This window comes from Salvelinus alpinus, chromosome 12, assembly GCF_045679555.1.
Source record: "Salvelinus alpinus chromosome 12, SLU_Salpinus.1, whole genome shotgun sequence".
Taxonomy (NCBI): domain Eukaryota; kingdom Metazoa; phylum Chordata; class Actinopteri; order Salmoniformes; family Salmonidae; genus Salvelinus; species Salvelinus alpinus.
The window spans coordinates 43873304-43883001 of record NC_092097.1 but is presented as its reverse complement, the minus strand read 5'-3'; the positions used below and the strand labels follow the sequence as shown (position 1 = coordinate 43883001).

Genomic DNA, 9698 nt, shown 5'->3' with positions numbered 1-9698 from the left:
TTTTCTAAACAACAAACACTTGTTCTCATTTGAAGCTGACGTTTATCTCAATCTCTTCTTGCTGACACAGTCACTTTGGTTGTTCTCCCTATCCAGGTCGTCTCCCTCAAACAGTCTTCTGGCATCATAGCCCTGGTGGAAAGGAAGACAGTTCAACTATCAGTGCATAGATTATATGAATATGGAAAGGGGGATACATCGTCAGTTGATCAACTGAATGTATTCAACTGAAATGTGTCTTCCGCATTAAACCCAACCCCTCTGTATCTGAGAGGTGCGGAGGGCTGCCTCAAACGACATCCACGTCTTCAGCACCCAGGTACCAGTGGGTAGCATTTCACTACACCCGCTATATCATCTGCTAAACATGCGTATGTGAGCAATACAAAAGGCTTCTGAACTGGCTTGTTCAGGGGCAGAACAATAGATTTTTACCGGGGTGTATTCAAAAGGACTACTCCTGACTTTAAGTTGTTAAAACCTGTTTGGGAAAGGCGTGCCGCTAGCGGGACACCTCGACAACATCCGGTGAAATTGCAGAGCGCCAAATTCAAACTAAATTATTATAAATATTCTTGTTAATCCAGCCGCTGTGTCAGATTTCACAAAGGCTTTACGGCGAAAGCAAACCATGCGATTATCTGAGGACAGCGCCCCGCATACAAACACATAAAAAACATATTTCAACCAGGCAGGTGCGACACAAAAGTCAGAAATAGCGATATAAAAAATGATGACCTTTGATGATCTTCTTCTGTTGGCACTCCAAAAGGTCCCAGTTACATCACAAATGGTCATTTTGTTCGATAATGTCCTTCTTTATATCCATAAAAACTCAGTTTAGCTAGCGCTCTTCAGTCAATAATCCACCCAGTTTCCCTCCATCAAAATGCATACAAAATGAATCCCAAATGTTACTAATAAACTTTTCCAAACAAGTCAAACAACGTTTACAATCAAACCTTAGGTATCCTAATACGCAAATAAACAACAACATTTAAGACGGAGAATCGTTATTGTCTTTGCCGGAGAAAAATACCAAAGAACACGCTCTCCTCCACGCGCTTGGAAACACTACAGCCAAAATGGAAGCGACCTAGAAAAACTACAATTTCTGGGTCATTTTTCCAAAAACCACCCTGAAACTCTTTCTAAAGACTGTTGACATCTAGTGGAAGCCCTGGGAACTGCAATCTGGGAGGACTTGGCCATATAATTAAAGTGCTAGCCATTGAGGGGGGGTGGTTTGTCCTCTGGGTTTTGCGTACCATATCAGTTCTGTTATACTCACATACATTATTTTAACAGTTTTAGAAACTTTAGAGTGTTTTCTATCCAAATCTACCAATTATATGCATATCCTAGCTTCTGGGCCTGAGTAACAGGCAGTTTACTTTGGGCACGCTTTTCATCCGGACATCAAAATACTGCCCCCTATCCCAAAGTTAAACAGTTACAACGCATTGGTTGAAATAGTGCTAATATTACATTGATGTTTGCCAAATAGTGCGCTTATATGACTGTACTGTTATGGAATATTGCTGTTAGTATTCTCAGTGCAGTATTTGGCTATTTCAACCAACATGCTATGACACAAACTAATAATAATCACCTTTACAAACTTACTTGTCGAGTTAGAAGCATAGGCTTTAGGTAAAACACATACAGAAGGGCTGCTGCTATGATTCTAGAAAAACCCCGCATACATATCCTGTAAATATGTGCAGAGATTCGGCAAACTGAACCAAGACGTTATTGGAGCATTCAGTAATCATATCCTGGTCGTTCATTTTTGGATAATTACCTGGTGCAATTGAAGAAAATAACCGAAAAACACGCAAAGATTTTAGGCTAGGTCTGAAAGAATGAATCAGGACAACAACTCAAACTGATCATGGATAAACATCGCACAGCATTGCGCTACAGAAAACAACCCTAAAAGTTACTTCTAAAACCTTTTTATGGTAGAGAAAGTAATAACTTGAGGTATGACACAGCAAATAACAAAACAACAATATACTAAGGCACCAAGGTTACAAAGTACTGTAATGAAACAGCAGGGAGCAGGTCTCGAACCCTCGACCTTCTAGCCCGAGGTCCGGGGCGCTATCGACTGTGCCGCAAAAGCATGCTCGAGCGGCAGAGTCGATTTCCGCGCTTATAAACCCAGGGTCGTTACACTACTCCCTCCTTTCAAAGAGCGCGTCCTCGCGCTAGCTTGCGACTTTACGTCTTACAGGAATGCGCTCACCGGCCAAGCACACGCACTGTCGTGGATGCGAGGTCCGATCACTTCTGACACCAGTGTAATGAAACAGGCAGGGAGCAGGTCTCGAACCCTCGACCTCCTAGCCCGAGGTCCGGCGCGCTATCGACTGTGCCGCAAAAGCATGCTCGAGCGGCAGAGTCGATTTCCGCGCTTATAAACCCAGGGTCGTTACAGTACCTTTTTTTAGATTAACAGAGTCGATGTTTCACAGATGGCGTATTCAACCAATGATTGAACAGATTTGATGATACGCACGTTCAGGGGTGGAGCTTGTCATTTTCATCATAGTTTTGGGGAAGTCTTCAAGGAAGTTTGGATGACCAACTTCCATAACTAGTGTTTTTACAGTGGACAAACTGTGTTTTTACAGTGGACAAACTGTTTAGCCTACTGTTTTTTGTCTATTTTCCTTGACACATTTTTTGATATAATATAACACAATGTCGTGTTATCAGAGAACAATTACAATGTTGACATTGTATGTGCGACTTTCGGTCACAGTAGCAGGATGATGCAAGATGTAACGGATTTCGGAGGTAGTGAAAGTTTTAGGACACAAACGAATTCTTCAGGTAAATTACATTTCTTCGTGGAAGTCACTGTATTCTTTATTTTCCTCTGTTTTCAACTAGAATATAGGCATATATTTCGGATACAACGTCTACAACACCTCCCTTTTAATTTGTATGGGTTCTACAATGTAACCCATCATGAAACTCCATGCCATTCCGCTATCCTGAGGGACAGCAACGATAAACATCCCGCGTTCTGTAGCTCCCTACTCTCATGGGGAACTTTACAGAACCCATTTGGAAATGGTCGACCTAGAGTGAGTGCAATTCCTTTATTTCTGTGCCTGTTCTATTCCATGCTCAACGAAGGGTTTTACATCCGTCTGCCTGATATGCAGTAGTTGACCGGTTTTTGTTTAGTTTTTAACTAAGTTTCCCCCCTCATCAGGACTCTCCCAGACCATTTCATCACGACCCTGCTGGAAAATCAGCAGAGCCGAGTTTGAAGAAGATGGATGGTTTGTTATTATCTACTCAGCAAACTTTTTATCAGGTATATTTTAATCCGGTATTATCCCTAGGGTAGCGATAAGGGCATAACATCCAAAGTGACACTCAGCTGTAAGTAGCCAATGATTAAGCTGTTACATATGTTCAAACCCATTGGGTCATCAGATGTGTACTGTCACTGTACGCTACTATATGTTAACTAATGGTCCTTCACAGGACAACAAGGGCAATGTGGTCCCTTGGCTTTCTGTGCTGAAGAGGGTCCTCTTTGTTCTTTGGCCCCAGCAGCAGGCCCCTGGGGACAGTCCCTCTATGCCTCCATAAGCCCAGAGCCGCAAGAGAAGCCTCACCAGATACATCACTGGTCACACTCTGCCTCATGTAATCATGCACATAGCATAAATACACACACACAAGTACACACACACACATACATACACACACACAGCCCCAGGGGTTGTGGTAAAAAAAATCATAATGGAAAATAATGATGCAATTTTCCATACCTGGTTTCGTCTACTTTTGTATTTTCTTTCAGGTTCAGAGTGATGCACAGCCATCAGCGTTTGGACTCACATTTCACAAATTTGCCCAGGTAAGTCCTTTTGACTGTGTAACAGACAGGCTTCCTTTGCTTATTGCTTGTTACCCTTCATGTAGACCGGATATGTGGTAGTCTATACGTGTGCCCATGCGACATTTGTAGTCAAAGTGGAAGGCTTCACAGCTATCATATTATGTCCTCAACACTATATATATTTTTCTCTCGCTCTCTCATGTCCTCATATTTCCCATTGCACTATTATATATATGATAATTTGGGACACAGGTGGAGGCGGGGACTGAGTTCCCCCATCTGACGTTCTTCCTGCTCATCCACAACATTGGGCCTCCAGGGGGCACCAACCTGTCCAAGCTGGCCATCAGGGACTTCGTATCTGGGATAGCACCCCTGCAGAGTGGGGGGATGGTGGTGGAGACAGGCTTCCAGACCTTCACCATCGACTCACTTCCAGGTATACAGTACCAGTCAAAAGTTTGGATACTCATTCAAGGGTTTTCTTTATTTTTTTACAATTTTCTACATTGTAGAATAATATTGAAGATATCAAAACTATGAAATAACACATATGGAATCATGTAGTAACCAAAAAAGTGTTAAACAAATAAAAATATATTTTATATTTGAGATTCTTCAAATAGCCACCCTTTGCCTTGATGACAGTTTTGCCCACTCTTGGCATTCTCTCAATCAGCTTCAATATTACTCACTGGTCACCATAGCAACACCCACTCGTAGCACGCGCTCCAGCAGGTATATTTTACTGGTCATCCCCAAAGCCAACACCTCCTTTGGCCACATTTCCTTCCAGTTCTCTGCTGCCAATGACTGGAACGAATTGCAAAAATCACTGAAGTTGGAGACTTATATCTCCCTTACTAACTTTAATCGTCAGCTGTCAGAATAGCTTACCGATCTCTGCAACTGTATGCAGCCCATCTGTAAATAGCCCATCCAACTACCTACCTCATCCCCATATTTGTTTTTGTTTTTCTGCTCTTTTGCACACCAGTATTTCTACTTGCACATCCTCATCTACACATATATCACTCCCGTGTAAACTGATAAATTGTAATTACTTCTCCACTTTTGGCCTATTTATTGCCTTACCTCCTTGCTTCATTTGCACACACTATACAGATTTTTCTATTGTGTTATTGACTGTACGTTTGTTTATCCCATGTGTAACTCTTTGTTGTTGTTTTTTGTCGCACTGCTTTGCTTTATCTTGGCCACGTCGCAGTTGTAAATGAGAACTTGTTCTCAACTGGCCTACCTGGTGAAATAATGTTGAAATAAAACAAAATAAAAAATGAGGAAAGCTTTTCCAACAGTCTTGAAGGAGTTCCCACATATGCTTAGCACTTGTTGGCAGATTTTTCCTTCACTCTGCAGTCCAACTCATCCCAAACCATCTCAATTGGGTTTAGTTCGGGGGATTGTCGAGGCCAGGTCATCTGATGCAGCACTCCATCACTCTCCTTCTTGGTCAAATACCCCTTACACAGCCTGGAGGTGTGTTTCGGGTCATTGTCCTGCTGAAAAACAAATGATAGTCCCACTGAGCGCAAACCAGATGGGATGGCTTATCACTGCAGAATGCTGTGGTAACCATGCTGGTTAAGTTTGCTTTGAATTCTAATTAAATCACAGACAGTGTCACCAGCAAAGCACCCCCACACCATCCCACCTCCTCCTCCATGCTTCACGGTGGGAACCACACATGCAGAGATCATCCGTTCACTTACTCTGCGTCTCACAAACACACAGCGGTTGGAACCAAAAATGTCAAATTTGGACTCATGAGACCAAAGGACAGATTTCCACCGGTCTAATGTCCATTACTTGTGTTTCTTGGCCCAAGCAAGTCTCTTCTTCTTATTGGTGTCCTTTAGTAGTATTGGTTTCTTTGCAACAATTCGACCGTGAAGGCCTGATTCATGAAGTGTCCTCTGAACAGTTAATGTTGAGATGTGTCTGTTACTTGAACTCTGTGAAGAATGTATTTGGGCTGCAATCTGAGGTGCAGTTAACTCTAATGAACTTATCCTCTGCAGCAGAGGTAGCTCTGGGTATTACTTTCCTGTGGCGGTCCTCATGAAAGCCAGTTTCATCATAGCGCTTGATGGTTTTTGTGATTGCACTTGAAGAAACTTTCAAAGTTCTTGACATTTTCCAGATTAACTGACTTTCATGTCTTAAAGTAATGATGGACTGTCATTTCTTTACTTATTTGAGCTGTTCCTGCCATAATATGGACTTGGTCTTTTGCCAAATAGGACTACCTTCTGTATATCACCAATACCTTGTCACAACACAACTGATTGTCTCAAATGCATTAAGAAGGAAAGAAATTCCACAAATGATATTTTAACCAGACACACGTGTTAATTGAAATGCATTCCAGGTGACTAACTTATAGCTGGTTGAGAGAATGCCAAGAGTGTGCAAAGCTGTCATCAAGGCAAAGGGTGGCTACTTTGAAGAATCTCAAATATAGAATATATTTATATTTGTTTAACACTTTTTTTTCTCGCTTCTACATGATTCCATATGTGTTATTTCATAGTTTTAATGTCTTCAATATTATTTTACAATGTAGAAAATAGTAAAAATAAAGAAAAACTCTAGAATGAGTAGGTGTGTCCAAGCTTTTAACTGGTACTGTAAGTCATGAGAAATCTGTCTCTCCTCAGTCTGTCTGTCACACAGGTCGTGTTCGGTAGCCATAAAACTCAAGAAGAGTACATTTTTATTATACATTTGATTGAATGGTCGGTACTGCCTGAACCTGTCTAATAACAGATTATGAATGGTTAGGTTAACATGGTTAACAACCATGACCATCGTGAGAATGATTATGATATGGATTTTTACATTGGTTTGGTTGTGTTTCTACAGCTGGGTCTCAGTATGTTGTGACGTATACTGCCCTCATCAATGGTCACAAGAGTGAAATTCTGGACCTTCCTAACGTTCTCCAATGCCTCACTGGTACTGTACTCACACTTATTTTTTCATATTTAACTTGCTCTTTTTGCTTCTCGTCGTCTGAAACACGTTACATTACTGTACATAGGCATCAGAGGAGGCTGGTGGGAAGAGATATCGGAGGACAAGCTCATTGTAATGGCTGGAATGGAATTAATGGAACAGGGTCAAACGTGGATTCCATGTGTTTGGTGTGTTTAATACCATTCCATTAATTCCATTCCAGTCTTTACAATGAACTCGTTCTCCTATAGCTCCACCCACCGGCCTCCTCTGATAGGCATTATTTCAGGGTAACTTTAACTGTTCTCGCTCCACAGAATGACGTCAATATGTTTGGTCCAGTAGTGGCTAATTTAACACTAAGGGTGAACTCCATGGACAAGGTAACTTAGTATGGACTTTTCAATACAGTAGCCTGCCTCACCTTACAGACGTTTTATCACAGTTATCAGGTCACAGGTTTGGCCATGACCCTGATACTAATTTCCTTCTCTATATTGAATATTATGTAAATATCTCATATGACCTACTTTCAGATTCACCCCAATCACGGTGTCCACTTTGCTGGGTTTGTTGGGGGATTCTTCCTATCCTTGTTGCTGCTGTCCCTAGGATTTCTGGCCATGAACCTGATATGTGCCAGAGCCAGGAAAACCTCTCTGCAGTGAAGGGTAGGCCGTTATGACTATTACCTCACGACTATTAGCTAGCCTGAGTCCCAGATTATTTGTGCTGTCTTGCCAACTCCATTGCTGCTTGTCAGTACCATGTTGGCTGTGTGACAATGACAGCAATGGAGTAGGGAAGACAGCAGAACAGATGTGGGACTCGGGCTACAGCCGGGATAAAACCCAATGAAACCAATGTATTGAATAAAATGGACTCTCTTTTGTCCTTTATTTGAAATATTTAGAGTGACGCCTTTTTTCCCTCTTGTTGGTTGACTTAAGGATTCTTTCTTTATTTTTGCGAGAGTGTGACTATCTCTGTATGTCTGTCTTTCCCATAGAAAAAGCAAGGTGATTCAGACCCTAAGTATGCAGTGTGCAACATGAGCGAGACGGCCAAGGAAGAGGCGGCATTCGAGGACAAGATGGTGGACATTATGGTGCTGGAAGACCCCCAGAACATGTATCAAGCTCTGGAGAAGTATGGCTACACCAGCAGATATATTGCTTTATTACTTGTCACAAGCGTATATGAGCCTTTATTGTTCTAATGTCTGCTTTCAACTCATACTCTCAAACACGTAGATCCCCTGAACGCAGCTCACTTTCCAGACCACTTTCCAGCTCACACTCTCAAACTCATAGATCCCCTGAATGCAGCTCACTCTCCAGATCCCAATCACCTGAATTCTAATCACCTGTTCACACACCTGTATGTCATTATCACACACTATTTAGTTCAGTTCTTTGTACACCATGTGAGGTATTGTTTGTTTTGTGACACACTTCTTTCGTAACTCTGTTTTTCCCGTGATTTACTCCTCCCGTGTATGATAGTTTTTGCCTGCCTCACAAACGACGCCTTTTGCCTATTCCCTGCCTGTACTTTAGCCTATCAGATTTCCTGTTATCTACCTATTGCCTGATCCCCCAGACTACGTTACTAGCCTTTTCCCTGCCTGTACTGTTGTCCATTTGGACCCCTGTGTATGACTTGCCTGCCCCTGGACCCAGCTACCTGCCTCCTGTGGTCCTTCGTAATAAACACCTGCTGCGCCCTGCGCTTGAAACCAGCTCTCTGTCTCCCCTCGTGTTCATTACAATTGTGTCTTATACTCAAGGTTTATATGATATATTTCTATTCTGACTAGACTGAAGTAGCTGAAATGTAGTCAGCATCATTATGTCAGCATGCTTAGACGTTATACGGTGGTCATACAGCCTGCTGGGGGCTACCTCCAGCCTGGAGAGCAGCCATGTTCAGATGTACAAGGATGTGATCGCCACCCTGCTGGTCACGCTGTGCTCCCAGAATCACATGTCCCAGCAGGCTGAGCAGCGCCTCCTGAGCGTGCTTCACAGCCAGCTGATGGGCATGGAGGGCAAGCTGAAGGAGGAGCACATGGCGCATGGCAGCCCAGTGTAACCTGGAGACGGAGGCGGAGCACTGCAGGGAGGCCCAGGAGAAGGCCCGGGCAGAGGTGCTGTTTCAGCACGCCGGCCAACAGGTACTGTCTGTAGGGGCTATCGTCAATCCAAAAATCACTGGCTCAGGTAGAGATCAATGTGACTTGTGCACAAGAAATTGGTTAAACAGGCCAGAAATGGCTCCTACGGGCACAGATGGAGAACCAACCCCCTAGTCCAGGGCTGGCTTGGCTAACACTGTTCCTGGAGAGTGTGGGTGTGCAGGCTTTTGCACCAGCATTGCGCTAACCCACCCTAATTCAGCTAATAATGCTGAAGACAATAGTTAGGTGATTATTTGAAGCAGGTGTGGACTGGAGCAAAAGCCTGCACACTCAGTAGCTCTGGGGACAGCAAGGAGTCATCAGGCCAGGTAGTCCTGAGGTATGGTCCTAGGGCTCAGGTCCTCCAAGAGAAAGAAAGAAAGAGAGAATTAGAGCGAGAATACTTAAATTCACACAGGACACCGGATAAGACAGGAGCAATACTCCAGATATAACAGACTGACCCTAGCCCCCTGACACAAACTATTGCAGCATAAATACTGGAGGCTGGGACAATGCTGGGGGAAAAGGCCAAACAAACTATACAGACAATGCCTTCATCAAACAACACTGTTTCACAACGCATCAGTGACATGGCAGGATATGTTTTGAAGCAATTACTGCTTCGCATACAAGGCAGTGAATTATATGCATTACAGCTGGATGAGTAAA

At 43.1% G+C, this 9698-nt stretch overlaps 1 pseudogene; it reads left to right on the top strand.

Annotated features, from left to right (window-relative positions):
- Positions 1–2543: 2543 nt before the first annotated feature.
- On the top strand, positions 2544–8588 carry LOC139536203 (limbin-like; annotated as a pseudogene).
- The last annotated feature ends 1110 nt before the right edge of the window (positions 8589–9698 follow it).